This window comes from Danio rerio, chromosome 24 (genome assembly GCF_049306965.1).
Source record: "Danio rerio strain Tuebingen ecotype United States chromosome 24, GRCz12tu, whole genome shotgun sequence".
NCBI lineage: Eukaryota > Metazoa > Chordata > Actinopteri > Cypriniformes > Danionidae > Danio > Danio rerio.
This window is the reverse complement of record NC_133199.1, coordinates 5,726,277-5,746,200: the sequence shown is the minus strand read 5'-3', so window position 1 is coordinate 5,746,200 and position 19,924 is coordinate 5,726,277. Positions and strand designations below refer to the sequence as shown.

At 35.9% G+C, this 19,924-nt stretch overlaps 1 long non-coding RNA gene across 3 annotated transcripts in view; it reads left to right on the top strand.

Annotated features, from left to right (window-relative positions):
* The window catches only part of LOC137489281 (uncharacterized), a 380,491-nt gene that overhangs the window by 86,710 nt on the left and 273,857 nt on the right, over nucleotides 1-19,924 (top strand). The window contains exon 1 of one of the 3 annotated variants that reach the window (XR_011008686.2): nucleotides 14,666-15,193. The exons of the other annotated variants lie outside the window; for them this stretch is intronic. This is a non-coding gene — a long non-coding RNA (uncharacterized lncRNA). Of the gene's footprint in view, nucleotides 1-14,665; nucleotides 15,194-19,924 lie in introns of those variants that run through there. 3 annotated transcript variants of the gene reach the window in all.

Sequence of the window (19,924 nt, the reverse complement as noted above, 5' to 3'; positions counted from 1 at the left end):
TGAGTTCCCTGCCATTGCTACCTTTGTTTTACTTTGATGAGAACAAATAAGGTGCAACAACAATGCAAACACGGCATGCGTAATTAACCACCAATATCAGTGCACACAATACGCACATTCCTTCCTGGTCTTTTCACGCACATGTACAAATCTCAGTCACACAGCATTAATCAATGGCCGCTGGGGGTCAGCTAGCTGCGCCAGTCCTCACACCTGCAACGAGAGTCCTTGAAATCCAGGCTGAAGCAATCAATCACATCCATCCTGATGTGTGTGAGAGGCGATAAGCAAGTTTTAAAAGAGAGAAACACAGAGACAACTCCAGAAAGTAATTTACATAGCTAATGAGACATCTCAGCTTGGCACTCGCTATAGACACGCACACATGTGAATGAATCGCTGCAGAATTTAAAACCTGCCCTTCTCTATGCAGCAGGGCAGCCCAATTAAATATCTCAAAGCATTTAAGGCACTGAGATATAAATTGAACACACACATCTGAATTGACTACTAAAAACTCATAGTTGTGTAGCTTTTGCTTTCCATTACTTTAAAGGGGACCTATTATGCAAAAAATAACTTTGTTGTATGGCAGAATCTGTGGATATAAATAGTTTTTAATATTAAAAACCTACATATTTAAATTTTTTATAATCATACTTCATAAAACAGTGTGGAGAAAAACTTTGACTGATATTCTACCTTTCTAAATGTCATCAGAAATGGAAAGCCCCGCCCATTAGGGACGATCCCTCCCTCATTAGCATAGAACTTTAGTCTTGTTTTTAAATCTGCCACTATGCTGACACATGGGCTGTTTTTCAATATGCGTTCTTGTCTGATCTTCCATTCTTGTGTCCACTGGAAATACTATCAACTGTTGGCAAAAAATTGTTTCAATTCAAAGGCCCAATCCTAATTTTATTTTTGTACCCCTCCCCCTTCCCCTTGGCCCTTGAAAAAGAGTGTGAAGGAAAAGGGCTTCAAAATTTACTCCTAAGAAATTGGGACACCATTACAATACCAGCACACGTCATCATATGTCATCACAATCTCTTGCTTCATATGAGATCAACGATTGCGCTACGTTATTTTTGGGTATTTATCTTCAGGAAATCACTAAAGGCATTTATCATGTTATCATAATGATCTAATGTGACAATGAGATCGTAACTGTGCTGTGCATTTATGCCGTGGCCATATTCATCTATGTAAACTCACGAAAACAACATTAACATAATAGCAAACACTGTAAAAAGATCACTAGACTTTTCTGACTTTTCTTTAGGTTTCTCGTGGAAATGCAATACAGGAGTTATTATTATTATGGATAGTGACATTTTTGCTTTTTTTTTAAAGCAAAACGGTAAAACATGAATGTGGTTATGTATGTATTTTAATATGTGCTTGTTTATTGTAAAAATTCATAATAATGACAAAAAATACTAATTTGTGCATCTACCTACTTCCGTGTGCAGCCGTTTTGCCGTGTATTCTGGAAAATTTTCTTACCCCTTGGTTTCGAGTGTGGTCCTGATCTCAGTTTAAAGGGGTATCTATCCCTCCCCCTTAGTCCTACGCCATCAAGCTAAAGAGAATTGGGACACCCCTACACCTTCACATGAACGTGCAAAATGCGTAAGGGGAAGGGTTAAGGGGTAGAATTGGGTTTGGGCCAAAGTTCACAACCTGCCAAGTACAGATAAAATTCCCGGATGTGCACTTGCTCCGTTCCTTTTGTCGAGGACACACTGAGAGGTGACTTGTGCGAACTTGTGAAGAACATTGCATTGCAGCCAAACCAGCGAAAGCTAATGGCGGAAAAGAAAACCTCTACAATTTAAAAAAATACTCCTTTGCTGTGTCACAAAATAAAGTTATAAGAGTTTTCAGGTGAGAATGTAGTTGTTTTAAACTCGAATCGGCAGTTTGTGCCTCAGCTTATGCGGACTCTGAGCGATAGCTCCGTCATCACCTCCCCTGCCGAGAGCAGATTTAATCAGCCAGTCCTTCTCGAATCTACCGCTGGATTGCATCTATTCATTGTAGTTAAAACATGATATTTATTCTATCTTGTGTATATCTAACGTTTTTGGTAATTTATATTCCTTATTTGTTCTCAGGAGTATTATTTTGGCACTGCTATTTTGTTACGTTTTATAATTTATATATGCAAATGTTACCGTGTTGTCACCAACTTATCCAGCATATGTTTTATGCAGCTGATGCCCTTCCAGCCTCAACCCAACACTGGGAAACACTTATAAACTCTTGCATTTACACACACACTACGGCCAATTTAGCTTATTCATTTCACCTATACCACATGCAAACTCCACACAGAAATGCCAACTGACCCAGCCAGGGCTCGAAATCAGCAAACTTCTTGCCGTGAGGCGATCTTGTACTTTATAGTTGTATAATATCCATTGTAGTTTATTAAATCTGATCACCAAAGACACGGATCTGTGTATAATAACCCATTTCACTTCACATTTATGGAGATTTATGTTTATATTTTCCTAATTCAAACACATTAATTTATAATATTAATATAATATTAATTATTAGGCTGTGCTTTATATAATTAAATCATTTTATTAATGTACTGCGAAACCGATGAAACCATGGTGAGGAAAGAGACGTTATAAAGTACACAGCCGATCCATTTGAAGATGTACCCGACTTTTGTCCTCGCATCCTTTGCGGACAAGGTATAGAGATGCAGCCATAGGCATTTGTAGCTCCGCCCTCTTTTAAAAAAAGAGCACAATATAATTGGAACTTAAAGTGACCGACGCCAAAAATGGGCAATTTCATAGAATTATAAAACATTGTTTGTGTGGTATTTTGAGCTTCAACGTCACTTACGCACTCTAGAGACATCACAGACTTATTTTACATATTCTATAATGGGCATAATAGGTCCCCTTTAAATAATTTTTTCATCCTCCTTCTCAATAGAAGCTTTCTGAGAGGACATGATTGTATTAAAAAAAATAAAAAAAACAGTGGGGATCTGACCGCACTTGACATTTCATTTAATTAAGGATGACTTGTCTTTCCTGGAGTAAGATAGAAAAGATAAGAAGCAAGAAAAATGACTTGATGTCATGGGTCACTATTTAGTGAGTCATTAACTGAAAAGAAAGTGGATTATGGTTGATATCTCGTCTGGCACATGATAGAGCACGCGTGTCCTCGATGTGACCGTGCTTGTGTAACAGAACACTGTCTCTCAGCTTAAGTGGATGTGAAAATTTTATTGAAGGTGTATTTAAACAACAGCCATGTCACCCTGCAGCCCAAGACTGGTTACTCACTGAAGCTAAGCAGGGCTGAGCCTGGTCAGTACCTGGATGGGAGACCACTAGGGAACACTAGGTTGCTGTTGGAAGTGGTGTTAGTGAGGCCAGCAGGGGGTGCTCAACCTGTGGTCTGTGTGAGTCCTAATGCCCCAGTAAAAGTGAAGGGGACACTACACTGTCAGTGGGCGCCGTCTTTCGGATGAGACGTTAAACCGAGGTCCTGACTCTCTGTGGTCATTAAAAATCCCATGGCACTTCTCGTGAAAGAGCAGGGGTGTAACCCCGGTGTCCTGGCCAAAGTCCCTCTATCGGCCCTTACGATCATGGCCTCCCAATCATCCCCTTCCACCGAATTGGCTCTATCACTGTCTCTCCTCTCCACTAATAGCTGGTGTGTGGTGAGCGCACTGGCGCCGTTGTCCTGTGGCAGCCGTCGCATCATCCAAGTGGATGCTGCACACTGGTGGTGGTGTAGAGAGACCCCCCTCATGATTGTGAAGCGCTTTGGGTGTATGGCCATACACAATAAATGCGCTATATAAATACACACATTACATTACATTACATTTAGTGGACTTCAGATCTTAAACTGATTTGCTTCAAATGCACTAGCATATCATTGTACATATGTTTGGCGTTTATCTTTATGATGAATGTTTATAATTTTCTAAAAGCAATAAGCTGTGTTGTTAATAACAATCCATAGATAAAACGATTAGCAAGCAATTTTGTCAAGATTAATTCATAACACAGAACAACTTATTGCACCTTATTGCTTTCTAAGAATACAGTTAGTTTCATTGCTTGATGCTGATTGGTCAGTAGCTGTTTTATTCATGAGACAGTACAGATGTGACCAGTATTGTGGAAAATTACATTTAAAACTAATACATTACAATCTTGCGGCACGTTACTTTAAAAGAGTAATTAGCTATAGTTACTTGTTACTTCTCACAAATAGCAACTGAATTACTTAATTATAGAAGTAACTAATTACCAGGGAAAGTAACTATTGCGTCACTTAAAAACAAATCTAATTTGTCAAATGACTCTAAAATAAAGATAAAATATTGGACACTAATGTACACTATTTTAATGTTGTTGTGGGACAATGTGAGAGAACAGCAGCATATCCTCTGTTATATATCTAAATAGTATTTAGTTTAATTCTGTCTGACTAGTAAGTGTTTGCAGTGGAGAAAAATGAAGTTTTATTTGCTTTGACATCGTGGCTTCGTCTTCTCCTTTGGTAGACGAGCTCACGTTATCACCTGCGTAGCCTTGTGGGAGTGCAAACTCGATTCGAGTATACGGCATGCGCATAGGACAGACCGGAATCGCAAGCCCCCAAGTTTCACATTTCGCTACGTTGCAAAGTTCAAGCTTGGTGAATTCTGACCTGCGACATCGCATCACATGAGACCAATTGAAGATCAAAGCTTGGCATATGTACAGAAATTTAAAATATGGACTAATCACTTGCCTTTTTTATTTTCTAATCATCTTGTTTAGCTCCACCTCTTTTCACAGTGTTTGGTGTGCTGTGTTGCTATTTTTAGACCAGCGCAACCCTTATTTCCCTGTTTTGCGCCGCGTTGTTCTAATAGCAAATCCATTTGTGCTGCTTTGTGGACTCATATGTGTTCCAGTCTAAAATAGAGATGCATTAAGGTGCTTTGTTAGTGCATTGCTATTTTGAAAAACTGAAATAGAATGCACAATAGAGCAGCTGAAAGCTGTCCAGCTCAGAGCGCATTAGTTGGATGTACAGTATTAAATATTGCAAAAATTACTATTTTCTCCATATATATATATATATAAACCACTGCCTCCATGCCTTCTTCATTTCGGGGGCTTTTTCAGTTTATTTATGACAATTTGCTTTTGTATAATGTTATTATTAGTAGTAATATTATTTATTATATGCATATTTATTTTTGTTTTAGGCAACGCAGTGGCACAGTAGGTAGTGCTGTCGCCTTAAAGCAAGAAGTTCACTGGGTCGCTAGTTCGAGCCTCTGTGTTCTTTGTGTGGAGTTTGCATGTTCTTCCTGCATTCGCGTGGGTTTTCTCCGGGAGCTCCGGTTTCCCCCACAGTCCAAAGACATGCTGTACAGGTGAATTGGGTAGGCTAAATTGTCCGTAGTGTATAAGTGTGTGTGTGTGTGTGTGTATGAATGAGTGTGTGTGTGTGTGTGTGTGTGTGTGTGTGTGTGTGTGTGTGTATGAATGAGTGTGTGTGGGGATTTTTCCCAGAGATGGGTTGCAGCTGGAAAGCTATCCGCTGAGTAAAAACGTGCTGGATAAGTTGGCGGTTCATTCCGCTGTGGCGACCCCAGATTGATGAAGGGACTAAGCCGAAAATAAAATGAATGAATGAATGAATGAATGAATATTTGTTTTAATAAAAACAAGCTTAGATTTGTCCACCTGTCGGGTTATGGACCTTATGGGGTATAGCACGTGTGTTTGAATATAACTCAGTATTTTGACCACACTTCGTTAATATTGTCGATTTATTAATTGAGTAGAACTAAATTTAGAAATAGTTTTAAAACAAATCTTTGCGCTTAACAAACTGAATTAAATATGTAGGCTAATTGTTGTCTTCAGTGGAGTGCATACAGGACCGTTTCATTATCCACAAAAGTAAAGGATTAAAGAGTAAAAAGAAAGTAAAGAGGCCGAATAGTGGAGGCTCATTCTTTATCCTCTTGCTGCAGATGCTCTTTTTATCTTTTTTCTCGCTAGTGAAGCGTTCAATTTTTCCACTTACAAAGTCCGCCATGTAAATAGCAAATGCACGATGGCGTGAGACTCATAAAGGGAGCAGGAGATGGAACTCTGATTGGTTTAATGCACAATATGCTCAAAACACACCCATAACTCCTTAAGAGAATGAGCACAACCCTGTTAGACCATGCGCTGCGGTGCAAATGATATTTTTTCCGTCTGATAAATAGCAAAAGTGTATTCGGACATGCCCTTAATGCATTTCTACCATGCGCTTTAGATTTTGCGCCTAGATCATTAAAATAGAGCCCCTAGTGTTTACACATTGTTAACACCACATTTGAAATTACCCTAGGATTCTCTTAACATATTAAATGTGTTTCAGCATAGATACTTTCTTTCGCTACTTTGCAAGCAGTCTTGGGTGAAAGGCTACAGTTTCTGATATTTTATTATTTGTTAAATAGTGCTTTTTATATCTGTGTTAAAGTGAAAGATGGAAAACAAACACTTTCACATTGTGAGAAATCATCAGATGTTTGTGTGCGAGGAAACAACATACTGTGCTAAAATTGAATGATTAACACTTCTAATTATGAAATCGTGTGTGTGTGTGTGTGTGTGTGTGTGTGTGTGTTTTCCTTCTCTGAATGTCCTGTCTCCCACTTTTCCTTGTTTTCAAAGCTGAAGGAAAGAAAATATGTATTGATTCATTGTCATACAGGTTGAGGGTTGTTCACAGGAGACAGAAGAAGAGAAACATTTTTCATTTCTCGTTACATGTTTTTTTTTTTTCTTTCTCCGTGCAGTCGCTGATATTTTCAGACACAGCAGCAAATATTGCTATGGATTCCTTTTCCCATTTGGAGCTCTGCGGGACGTTAGGGAGGCAAGAGTGAAGCTACCCTGGGACACCTCAAAAATCTCAGCAAGGTGTCTCAGCTTTTAAAGGCATCACAACACTGTTTCCTCTTCCTGACAGGAGCATCTTGTCAATCTCTGTCAGTACTAGGGAGAAGAAAATGAACAAACAGAAAATGGAGGGAACACGAAAATATATACATTGTTTTTTTACACTTTCACTTTTGTTTGTGCACATCGATGCACCGCTGGAGAATTCTAGGATTTTTGTTAATAATTTCTGAAATAAAGTCCTTGACTCCTTCGTTAGGGATTGATAGATAGCTAATATTTCAATTATTCCAAGCACACGTTATATTATTAGTCTAATGTGACAGAGCTAGAATAATTAAGAATAACAGCTTATAAATAGGTTTAGGTAATTATTTTAATGGTTAGCACTGTCGCGTCACAGCAAGAAGGTCACTAGTTCGCGTCCTGGCTTGGACAGTTGGCATTTCTGTGTAGAGTTTGCATGTTTTCTCAGTGTTTATGTGAGTTTCATCTGGTTGCTCCTGTCCCCCCACAGTTCAAAGACATGCGCTAAGTGAATTAGATAATTACGCTAACCTGCCTAGTAACCAAGTTAAGCATTTAGATGTCACTTTAAGCTGTATAGAAGTGTCTTGAAAAATAGCTAGTCAAATATTATTTACTGTCATCATGACAAAGGGGAAATAAATCAGTTTAAAAATCTTCTCTCTGTTAAATTTGGGAAAAAATTAACAGGAGGGCTAATACTTCTGGCTTCAGCTGTATATTTGAAGAAAAGTCTGATCTAAAACTTGCAATTTTACAATATTGTTTAAAATTTAATTAGTAATTCAATCCTTTTCCCCTCTACTGTCTATTGAATATTGGCAAACATCAATAAATGTGAATAAATCCACTGAAAATGTTACTCGGAACAGATGTTTCTCAATCTTCTCTTCAAGCGTACTGTTAGTCCTCAAACTGCAACAGGCAGAGCTTTACTGCCATTTGATTGGATGGCATATGACCGTTATCATGGCCAGCAGGCTTTAAATTTGGTAAAAAGCCCTGGAACAAGTAACAAAACATAACCTGACATGTGATGTCCATTGAAATGAACACAGCATCCAAAAGCTGAAGGACACCAAGGATGCAAGAGAAATGTGTTACCTTAAATTACTAACCTGCTTGTTTGTCTTGAAAAGCTACATTAAAAAGTAAAATTAGAAGCTTGAGAAAAAAAACACTGATAAATAGGTTAAACCCCATTAACCAAATACAAAAAAAAAAAAAAAAATATATATATATATATATATATATATATATATATATATATATATAAAGGTTGATGCTGGTTTTTGGGATATGCAGATTCTGTCTGTCTCTCTTCCTTTTATCATGAGTGAGAGTTGCAGTGTGTGTGGCAGCAGGTGCTGAGAATAGGACATGTTGCCGCTCGCACTTCGTCTCTCTTTTATAATAATCAGCATAGAAACACAGAGGGCCTGTCAGTTAACATCAGCGCTCTAATGCAGATGTAGCTTTTCATATTTAAAGACGCTTCGACTCGGCCTCTTACATCACAGTTTAAATTACATGTGCTGGGGTGAGACAGTCTCGCCAGGCAAACTAGTGTTTCTTTTTTTTTTTTTAAATGTGGAATTGATGTGAATGCTAAATGCATGTGAAACACTTTAAATTTACGAAGGTATAAATACCTTTCTCTCATATGATTTAGATTTTATTGAGCAAATGCTATTTATAAGATTTTCACAATGCACTGTACAGTGTAAATAAATGTGAATTAACAGTTTGTGTATTTTGTGATTCACAAGAGTTTTCTGTTTGTTTACAGTTGTGAATTGCATTATGGGAGCTTGTTTTCTGCTCTGTCGACTTTGGATGTTGAAAATTAAACACTACAAATTTAACAAAGTGACTTTTCTTGATATTTGATATTGATATTCTGTGAATTTAGTGGAAATGACTTAATGTATAAGAAGTGATATATAGAGGAATAAGTCTGTAAAAAACAGAAAATGCACTGGCAGTTTATTACAAGGTTTTTGTAGCGTAATATACAACACCAACCCAGACAATACATCACTTTAAATGAATAAAACTGTAAAAAAAAAAAAAAAGTCACTTTTTCAAACTTTTTAAGGTTAAAAGTTGTTGGAATAAAGATCAAGAAGCCATAACGCAATTTAAAAACAGAAAGAAATGGTGAAAATAAAAACGTAAATCACAAAATGTGGAAAACTGCTAAATTATGGATATTTTTACAATCTAAATAAAATACAGTTTAGCAAAAAGGGATGCCAGATTGTTAACACGTCTTGTTATTTATCTGTGGGCTGTGCAAGTTTTGCACCATGTGAGCGGTGCAGTCTGAGTTCGGCACTGAAGCTCTCAATCATGTATGAACTCTGTATGAATGATGGAGGATATTTCAACCTCTGTTTCTGCAGTTTCTACTGTAGCTTTTTAGTTGAGTGAAATGTAGCTGCATATTTTTCTTGAAACTGAAAACTCGACATTGTAATTGAAAAAGATTTTATCCGTAAATTAGCAGTTTACATATTTTATGATTCATGCTTTTATTTCAATTTTTTTTTTCCATTTATTTCTGCTTTTAAATTGCATTATGAGGCCTTGATCTTTCTTCCAACAACTTTTACCCTTGAAAAGTTTGAAAAAGTGACTTTTATAAAAATTTTTACACGTTTATAAGTTTAAAGTGATATTTTGATTGAGTTGGTGTTGCATATTACTGTTCAAAAACCTTAATAAACTGCCAGTACTGCCAGTGTATATATATATATATATATATATATATATATATATATATATATATATATATATATATATATATATATATATATATATATATATATATATATATATATATATATATATATATGAGCAATTCCAGAGTTATGGATGTGGCATTTGCTGTAAAAAAACAAAACATAAATTCACATAGAAGGATATGTTAACATTATATTGAAACATCTGTTTATATTTTACAAAACAACTACCCACAGAGTTAAGGGACCTGAAAAATATCAATCTTTAAACATGTTTGTACTTCAAATAAGAAAAATAAACATGCGTTATGGATGTGACCAAAAAGTATGCAAGTTTGCAGTATACAACATACTTAGTAGAAATTCTGTGAATGAAATTGCACAACCCAAAGGAAACAATGCTAAGCAAAAGGATAAAATATGTGCGTCTGTAGAACAAAAAATGACTTAATTCTATTTTATTTGACATTTTTGCATTTATGAGGAAAAAGTGTCATTATGGATGTGACATCTCTTCGTTATGGATGTGCACGATGTGAAATTGTCGCTTGTGTGACTTTGGTAAATAAAATATAATTGTTTTAAAACATTGACAGAAACGTTTTTGAGAATTTCTAAAGTACTGTAAAATACAAGCCTACACAAAAAATGGAGAAACAGTCTCCATATTCTCATAAGAACAAAATTTTTCATGGCAAGGTTGACATTTGCATGGAATTGCTCATTCATATATATATATATATATATATATATATATATATATATATATATATATAGAGAGAGAGAGAGAGAGAGAGAGAGAGAGAGAGAGAGAGTGAGAGAGAGAGAGAGAGAGAGAGTATTTGAGAGAGTATATATATAATTTAATATACATTATATTATTTTAAACTACTAAAATGTAAATAAAAGTCACTTTGTTAAACTCTAGAGTTACATTTTTAACAGCAAAAGCTTACAGAGCAGAAATCAAGGTCCCATAATGCAATTCACAACCGTAAATAAAGGGAAAATGCATGTGAGTGACAAAATACGGAAACTGTTAATTAACAAATTTTTTTTTTTACAGTGTACAAGGTGCTCTAATAGAAAATATATAAGAAACAAAGAAAGAAGGAAGGAAGGAAAGAAAGAAAGAAAGAAAGAAAGAAAGAAAGAAAGAAAGAAAGAAAGAAAGAAAGAAAGAAAGAAAGAAAGATAAATGGGGAAGGCTGTGGCCAGCTGACACACTTTTTTTTATTATTATTCCAGTGAGAACCCTCAGGGTAGGTTTATTTTTGAAAACCAATTTCTCACAGTTTTAAGTCTTGAGTGTGGCAAGAGAAAGTTGACCTATTGCTGGCATGTTATTTATAAGTTTCAGTGGGAACATGCTTATTGACTTTTTCTTTTTATTTTGATCCTCGATTTATTGTACAATTGTATAAAAGGCTACTTAATCTTTTCCTTTACAAATTTGTACTAAAATATGTAAATAATAATGTATCCCCGTATATATATATATATATATATATATATATATATATATATATATATATATATACGTAAATATACACACATCTATAATTAAATATCAAAATAAGTAGTTTACGTTGAAAGTATAATTACATTTCACAAGGCTTGTCAGTGTAAGACATTCCACATAACAATATAGCAGAGCAAAATGTTTCTCAACACAACATGACATTTCCACAATGATTCACATATATAGTGTTTTGCCTGAAATAGACAGCTCATTATATTTAATTATGTGGTATTTACTTTAATCAGAAGGATACCACTCATGTAATCAAGCATTTTATGCCACCAAGCCGCACAGGTCATTTTAAAACGAATGCTTCCACATATCCATAATTGTACAGAGCTGCATTTTTTTTTTTTTTTTTTGGTCCAGATATTTATCCACAGCAAAAGTTCAACCTATATTTGAATTAAATGACAGCTTGACAAGAGAGACAACATCATATTAGCATTTGTGTTTCGGCAACTTCAAAAGTAATATATAAAAAAATCATTCAAAATAAGCGGAAATAAGTGAAATCACACCTGCTGCTGCACATTGGTTAATGCCTTGTTTAGCTTTCATTTATTCACTGTCAAACGTGTGGCTGTCAGATTGAATAAAAGTGCTAATTGGCAGGAAAAGGAAAGACAATTAATACATCTTTTTTTTTTTTCTTCTGTCTGACAATCCAGCACGATATATTTCAGCGCAGAGTCATTTCACAGTTTTGGAAACAGCACTCGCTTTATTTACACTTGTTTTATTTTTGTCAATTATTAATTAATCCAGCTTGAAAAAACTAAATCCATAGAAGAGACGTCAGTAGTTTTTTTTTTTCAGCACTGAGAACTGTGTAGTGAAGTCATGCAGTGTAAGCCTTGAGATTTTATGAACCCAATAGACTAACTTTTTTTGTTATTTCCGATAATGGGATTTTACGTTATTTGCGCTCCGTGTTACACACTAACACTCACACACAGATCAAATCAACTGCTGAAAATGTCCATCTCTCTCTCTTATTTTGAACATCATAATCACATCATCTGTAATTTACGACCATGTGAAGCAAAACTGCACTATGGCAAAGTAAGTACGGTAGTTATGTAGATTAATCATGTAGAATAAATAAGTGGAATAGGTCTTTATTGAAATGCAGTTCAATGCAAATGCATTGTATTTAGAATGAATACTGTATTTAATTAGCTTTGTACTTTTGAAACATGGTTTAGATTTGATGTACTGACAGACATTAATGGTAAATTAAAATATACTTGAATGTAATTTACAATGAAACGTTTATTCATTCATTCATTCATTCATTTTTTTGTCGGCTTAGTCCCTTTATTAATCCGGGGTCGCCACAGCGGAATGAACCGCCAACTTATCCAGCAAGTTTTTAAGCAGCGGATGCCCTTCCAGCCGCAACCCATCTCTGGGAAAATTAAACGTTTAATAAATATATTAATGTTACACTGTGATGATGAGTTCGCTATTTAATACATATTTATATAATTAAATTTAATATCAAATAACAATTTAAATACATTAATGCTAGTGACATTAAAAATGTATTTATAAATACTTAATAAAAAAATTTGTGGTCTTCTTGCAAAAGTGACCAATTTAAAATATACTTTAAAGTTAACGGTCATATAAATTAAAATTATACTTTTTTTTGTACATTCATATATACATACATACACACTACAGGTTAAAAGTTTGGGGTCAGTATAATTTTTAAATGTTTTAAAGTAACAAAGGTTGCTTTTTTTTAATCAAAAATACAATACAAATTTCAAAACTGTGAAATGTTATTGCAGTATAAAAGAACTGTTCAAAAGTAGTTTATACTTGAATTTATTATATTATTCCAGTAATTTTAACCTCGGCTCAGTTGGCGTTTCTGTGTGGAGTTTGCATGTTCTCCTTGCCTTCTCGTGGGTTTCCTCCGGGTGCTCCGGTTTCCCCCACAGTCCAAAGACATGCGGTACAGGTGAATTGGGTAGGCCGTAGTGTATGAGTGTGTGTATGAATGTGTGTGTGGATGTTTCCCAGAGATGGGTTGCGGCTGGAAGGGCATCCGCTGCGTAAAAAACTTGCTGGATAAGTTGGCGGTTCATTCCGCTGTGGCGACCACCGGATTAATAAAGGGACTAAGCCGACAAGAAAATGAATGAATGAATTCCAGTAATTTTAAAGATCATTTTTTAGCTTCATTACTCACATGATTCTTCTGAAATCACTCTAATAATTATAATTATTATTATTAATGGTAATAGTAATAAAAGCAATGACTGGAGTAATAATTTAATTTAAACTACATACAATAAGAAACCAGTTATTTAAAGATGAAATAAATATTTAACAAACAATTTAACTTTTTTTTTTTTTTTTTGCATTTAATAAATGTTGCCTTGATGAACAGAATATATATTTATATTTAAATAGTTTCATTCCTTCGCCTAAGGTATATGTTGCTCATGTATGATTGCGATTTCATCATTATCTAATTTCCAAATAAACTGATGATGCTGTAATTCGACGTGTGTTTAAATAAAATCACTCATTTCTCTAAAGTGAAGACTGTAAATAGACCCTGACAAGACTCATCTTTACTGATAAAAGACAAGAAAGATAAAAAAAAAAACAGCAGATATTTCCTTCTGTGTTTCTGAAGTTCAGGTTGAGCCCAGCGGAGCTTGACAGAGGTGAAAACAGACACTGCTGCTGGGGAACATGTGTTTTTTTTTCTTCTTATATACCATGTCATCTAGGGGCCTATTGCAGGTATGAGAGTAAAATAGTGCTCTTAAACTACAGAAAATCCCCTTATGGAATTAAACAAGATTTTGCCTTTGGCATCTTCTCAAATAAAAAATAAAAACCTGCTGTTTTTGAGGATGGAAAACCTACAGCCTTGATATATGACTTTTATTTTTTACATACCATTGCTATGGTTGCTAGTTGTATTACCTCATACCCGTGCTGTTTTAAGTGGTCAGGTTTTATTTGTTCAGTTGGATTTTGATTGTGAGTTCAAGTACTAACTGTGAAATCAATAAAACTTGCACTTTTTTTCTGTCACATATACACCAAGTGTTAGTATAAACCAAAAGTAAACCTAACAAAAACCCCTAAAACTTTTACCAAGTTGAAATAAAGTTCACTCACTCACTCACTTACTTTCCCTTCTATATAAGGGATCACTACAGCATAAAGAACTGTGGCTATAAAGTTAACATAAATAAAATGTAAACATTAAAGATGGCTTTTAAAAGTTAAAGTACAAAAATGGTAAAATAACAACTGTATTAAAAATAAAATAAAGATATTTAGAAACTTAGAATTAATAATAGTTTTACTTTATGTGTGTTATGTTTGTCCAGTAGGGGTCACTCATAGTTAATTGTCCACAAAATATGGGCGGGAACTTTCGTTCAGGTGACAGGTGTTTCTGGTGGGAAGGCGCACATGTAATGTTTTGACTGCCATGCTGTTTAAGTCATTTTAAAGGTGACTGACTGATGGACTTGTTGACTGTTTGCTTGGATGGAAACCAAAACCAGTAATTTTATAGTAAATTGATCACAGTGAGCAAAATCTTGTGTGCACATTCCAGTTACCAGTAATACAAGCATAAACATCCAACTACAAGCACCTCTAGCAGCTTAAAATAGTAGACTTGACCATAAACATTTAACAAGAAAGTTTGTTAATCTACATACAGTGAAACTGTGTGAAGCTTTAACATCGCCCAAAGAAAGGAAGTGGATTATTGATAGGGTTTACATCAGTTTTTAGCTACAGCTACTATGAAATTGGACTGCAGTGTTTACGTCTTTGGATTACACACTTATGTCTTTCCATTGGGTTACGGATCATCTATCAGGCCAACTTAAGGACATCGTAGACATTCTGCAAAGTTAGCTGAGGATCTTCGATCAAACGTTGGTACTTAACGTTTTGAGGTACGTTTAGTAACGCTACTTTGACATGAATGAGTATTGTGTGCATGGAGATCCAATGCATTATTTTGTTAAAAGCAAATAATTAACTCTGGTTCGTTGTTGCTTCTGTCATGGTGTTACCTTGCTATGGATTATGGCATCTGAAATTGAGCATTTTATAGTTGCTGATGTTCAAATGGACCAAGCAAAATGTGTTGTGAAATGTACTTTTAAAGCAGGGGTCTCAAACTCAATTTACCTGGGGGCCGCTGGAGGCAGAGTCTGGGTAAGGCTGGGCCGCATCAGGTTTTCCACAAGAAATTAATTATATTATTAATTATTCATTTTTAATTTGTTTATTTTTTCATTTATATTTTGTGTTTAAAAAATAAAAAGTTTGAGTTGAAAAAAATAAACAAATAAAGAGGAATAATAATAATAATTCATAAAAAACTTTTTTTCGGCTTAGTCCCTTTATTAATCAGGGGTCGCCACAGCAGAATGAACCGCCAACTTATTGACCTTATGTTTTACTCAGCAAATGCCCTTCCGGCTGCAACCAATCATTGGGAAACATCCAAACACACTTATTCACCCACATACACTGCGGACAATTTAGCTTACCCAATTCACCTATACCACATCTTTTTGGACTTGTGAGGGAAACTGGGGCACATGCAAACTCTACGCAGAAATGCCAACTGACCCAGATGAGGCTCGAACCAGTGACATTCTTGCTGTGAGGCGATTGTGCTACCCACTGCGCCACTGTGCTGCCCATAAATTATAATGATCAGACATTGATTGTCCATAAATGTCAGTGTAATGTTGTAAGAAATGCAGTTTCAGTGCTGTGAAAGGGCCTGGAACTTGACTGGCGTTAATCATAGATATCATTAGGAGCACAATTAAGAAGACACAACTTTTTCCTAATATATTAGACAAAGCATTTGAATGCGGTCTGTAATTTGCAAATTCACAGTGTTGACTAAAATGATCATATGGTTGTCAAAGTGATTACACCACTTCATGAATACAACCAAAAATCCCGTAATTACTTGAGGCTAGTCAATGTCACTTACGTATGGACACATTCTTCTATAGCCCTGTTGTCTGCCATTGTTATTTTAATTGTTGAGTTTTTAATACTTGCAGTCGGAACACATACTACGCACCCTAAAATATCCGTGTTATTGAAATGTACTACCAAAACTGACACGTTTCAATTTTTTTACTTTTATTTTTTTTCAATTAAAAGCTGTTTTATATAAACGCCTCCTCCGTTATTGGTCAATTTATCTGAAAACGAAGCCTAAAATGTGCTATTTGGTTAACATTGCAATTTAGGTGATTTAAGTAGAAAAGTCATTTCAGCAAAGGAGAAAGTTATTACTTTTTTAAAGATTACCAACTTTCTTTTTCCGTTTCAAATAACGTGTGCTGATGAATTGTGTGGGAGAACTTCTCGTTAAAGACTACTGCGGCTCATATATCCGGTGTACCCGTTTAATTTTCTGCATCATTAACTGTCTTAGTGTGAGTGCAGTCAGCCTGAGGCAATAGCCGTACATGCAGTTGTGTTTACTAGCATGTTTATGACCGTATGAAAAAAAAAGAGACCTGGATAAATGGCGGACCACTGTGTGTTAATGGCTTAATGGTTGAAGTGACCCTAAGAATGCTCTTTTACACAGATAGGGGTCACTTTCAGACTTTTCATCAGTCTGATTTCCAACTAAATAAACTCTGAAACTGATGCTGTGAGCAGGGGAATTATCACCTCAGCACACAATAAGACCAAACCATTGCACACTTTCTCAAGTTTTGGACTAATTGGTAAATTAAAAGTGGTCATTTAAACAGCGCTTCGGCGTAAAGCTATTGGAATAGTGAATAATGGTGGATTTAGCATGTGCTAGCAGTTGAAACTTTTAAGTGCAAACAAATAATTAATCCTACTCCAATAAACATAATATAAACCTTTATTCTTTCATTTAAAATGGCCTTTTGCTATTGTACAAAGTTATATAACATTATGTTAAGTATAACATTTTATGATATGTTATAGAAAAAGCAAATAGGAGGGCTAACAAACAGAATCACCAACAATGTAATGCTACATCATATGAAGGCTGAGAAAAAAATCACAACGCTGCAAACAAAGACAAGGTAAATCCCACTAAAATTCAGTATTTGACAGCAACTATGTATTTTACTTTACCACTGAACTGTTACAGTTGATTTATTGAAGTATACAGTATACCGCAACATTTTACACGCATGCAGTTTTTTGAGTGTGTGTGTGTGTGTGAGTTATGAGGACTATCCATAGGCTTAATGTATCTTATGCTGTAAAAACTGCTTATTATGTGGCCCTACCGTACTGTATCATACAGTACACATAAACCGAACCCTCATAGGAAACTTTTGGCAAATTTTAAATGTGAAAAGCCCCTGTTAAGCATACAGTTAAATTTTAAGGGCTCTATTTTGACGGTCCATGGGCCAAACCATTGCACACTTTGCAAAACGCAGGGCGCAAACGCTTTCAGGGCATGTCAGAACGCATTTTTGCTAATTTACGGACAGGAAAATTCGCTTTGCGCCAAGGTGCATGGTCTAAAAGGGTTGAGTTTATTTTCTTAATGAGTTATAGGTGTGTTTTGAGAATAAACCAATTAGAGTCTCATCTCCCATTCCCTTTAAGAGCCAGCTGCGTCGCGCCAAGAGCGCATTCGCTATTTACAGGACGCAAAGTAAGTCTAAGTGGAAAAACTGAGCATTTCACAAGCAAAGAGTTCACAGTTAACAGTTTTTTAACAGAAAACTGTTAAACAGAGCATCTACTGCGTGAGAATGAGAGATAATGGATCTACTTTCACTTTCGCTCTTGGATAGGGAAACCTTTACGCACAGACATCAACTAGCCTATAAATAATTAATTTCGTTTGTTAAGCGCAAAGATTTGTTTCAAAACTATTTCTAAATTCAGTTCTAATTTCCAGCAAACGAATAAATGAATAATAATAACCAAATGTGCTCAAAATACTGAGTTATTTCCAAATACACCTGCCATGCCCAATATTGTCTAAAACCTGACAGGTGGGCAAATATAAGCTAGTTTTTTATAAAACAAATATAAATATGGATATAATACATAATACTGCTAATAATAATAACATTATACAAAAGCAAATTGTTATGAATGAACTGAAAAAGCCTCCCGAGATGAAGAAGGCATAAAAGCAGTGATTTTTCATATTTATGTAGGCTAGAAAATAATGTGTTTTGTAATATTTTAATCCTTTATATTTATATCCTATATCTATTCTTTTTATATCCTATATATACTTAATATTTAATTTTTTTCATATGTAAAGATATTTGCCTATTGCTCTCTTGTGCGTATTAAGCAGTGCATAAGCGAGGCGCAACTCTGCGCTGGAGTGTAGACCGGGTTAGTTTTGGTCTAATGAAAAATCTATTATAGATTCTCAAAATAGCAACGCGCCAGCGGTCCGCCTCGGAACGCCTTCCTTTTTAGACCAGAACGCCTATGGGCGCAAAAATGAGCGCTAATGCATTTGCTATTTAAACAGCGTAGCGCAACACCTCAAAATGACTCCTGCGCCAAGCTGAAACTACCAAAAGACTATTGCACCGCGTCTTGCGCCACACTGCGCCGGGTGTATGATAGGGCCCTAAGGCTGATTTATACTTCTGCATCAAATGCATGCCTATGCTACAGTGCAGCCCACACGTAGACGCATAGCACCTCTCAAAAAATGTAACGTGTACGCGTTGTGGAAGCTCTGTGATTGGTCAGCTTGGTAGCACTGACAAGTGTGGGCAGAGGTGAGAGCCGTGCAAGCATGATGCAGCAGGTGTTTACAAATGTGAAGTCCCTTGAAGGAGCTCTGGATGGAGACTGCTGTATTGTGTTTACCTTTTGATTAAACTTGTTGCACGTCTGCCGGTTCCCGCCTCAAAATGAGAGAATTTGAGCCACCTGTACATTCAAGGAAGCGTTCAGAAAAAAACAAAACACCAGCGATGAACCTCAACACAGAGAAACATAAACACCTACTGCCAGCTAGCGTTTCGGAAGTGTATTGCAGAGCAACTGAAACAGCGCGCAGAAATATAAATGCATGGCTACGCGCAAGGCTTGCACTGTGGGTCATGCCGATCACTTGAAGTATAAACAGAAGTATAAACCATTCTTAATACTTTTGCATCAAGCGCACGCATATGCTATGCCGTGGCCTACGTGTGGACGCATAGCCCTTTCTGAGGCCGTTGGCGTCGATGACGCGCATCTCTCAAAAAATGTAACTACACGTTGCAACGACACGTAGCGCAAGCTCTGTGATTGGTCAGCTTGGTAGCACTGAGGATTGTGGGCGGGAACGAGAGCCGCGCGAGCCCGATAGAGCGATTGTTTACAAGTGTGGAGTCCTGTGAAGGAGCTCCGGATGGAAAGTTTTGTTTTGTGTTTACCTCATGGTTAAAGTTCCAGGTTCCTGCCTCAAAATTAGCAAGTTTGAACCACTCACAGCCAACTAGCGTTTCGGAAGTGTTATTGCAGAGCAACAAAAACAGCGCGCAGAAGGATGAATGCACAGCTACACGCGTTACATGTGCTGTGGGTCAAGCTGATAACTTGACGCAGAAGTATATCTTTACATGCATACACAGGTTAGTTTTTATGTGATTTGTGAGGACTACCCATAGGCATAATGTTTCTTATAC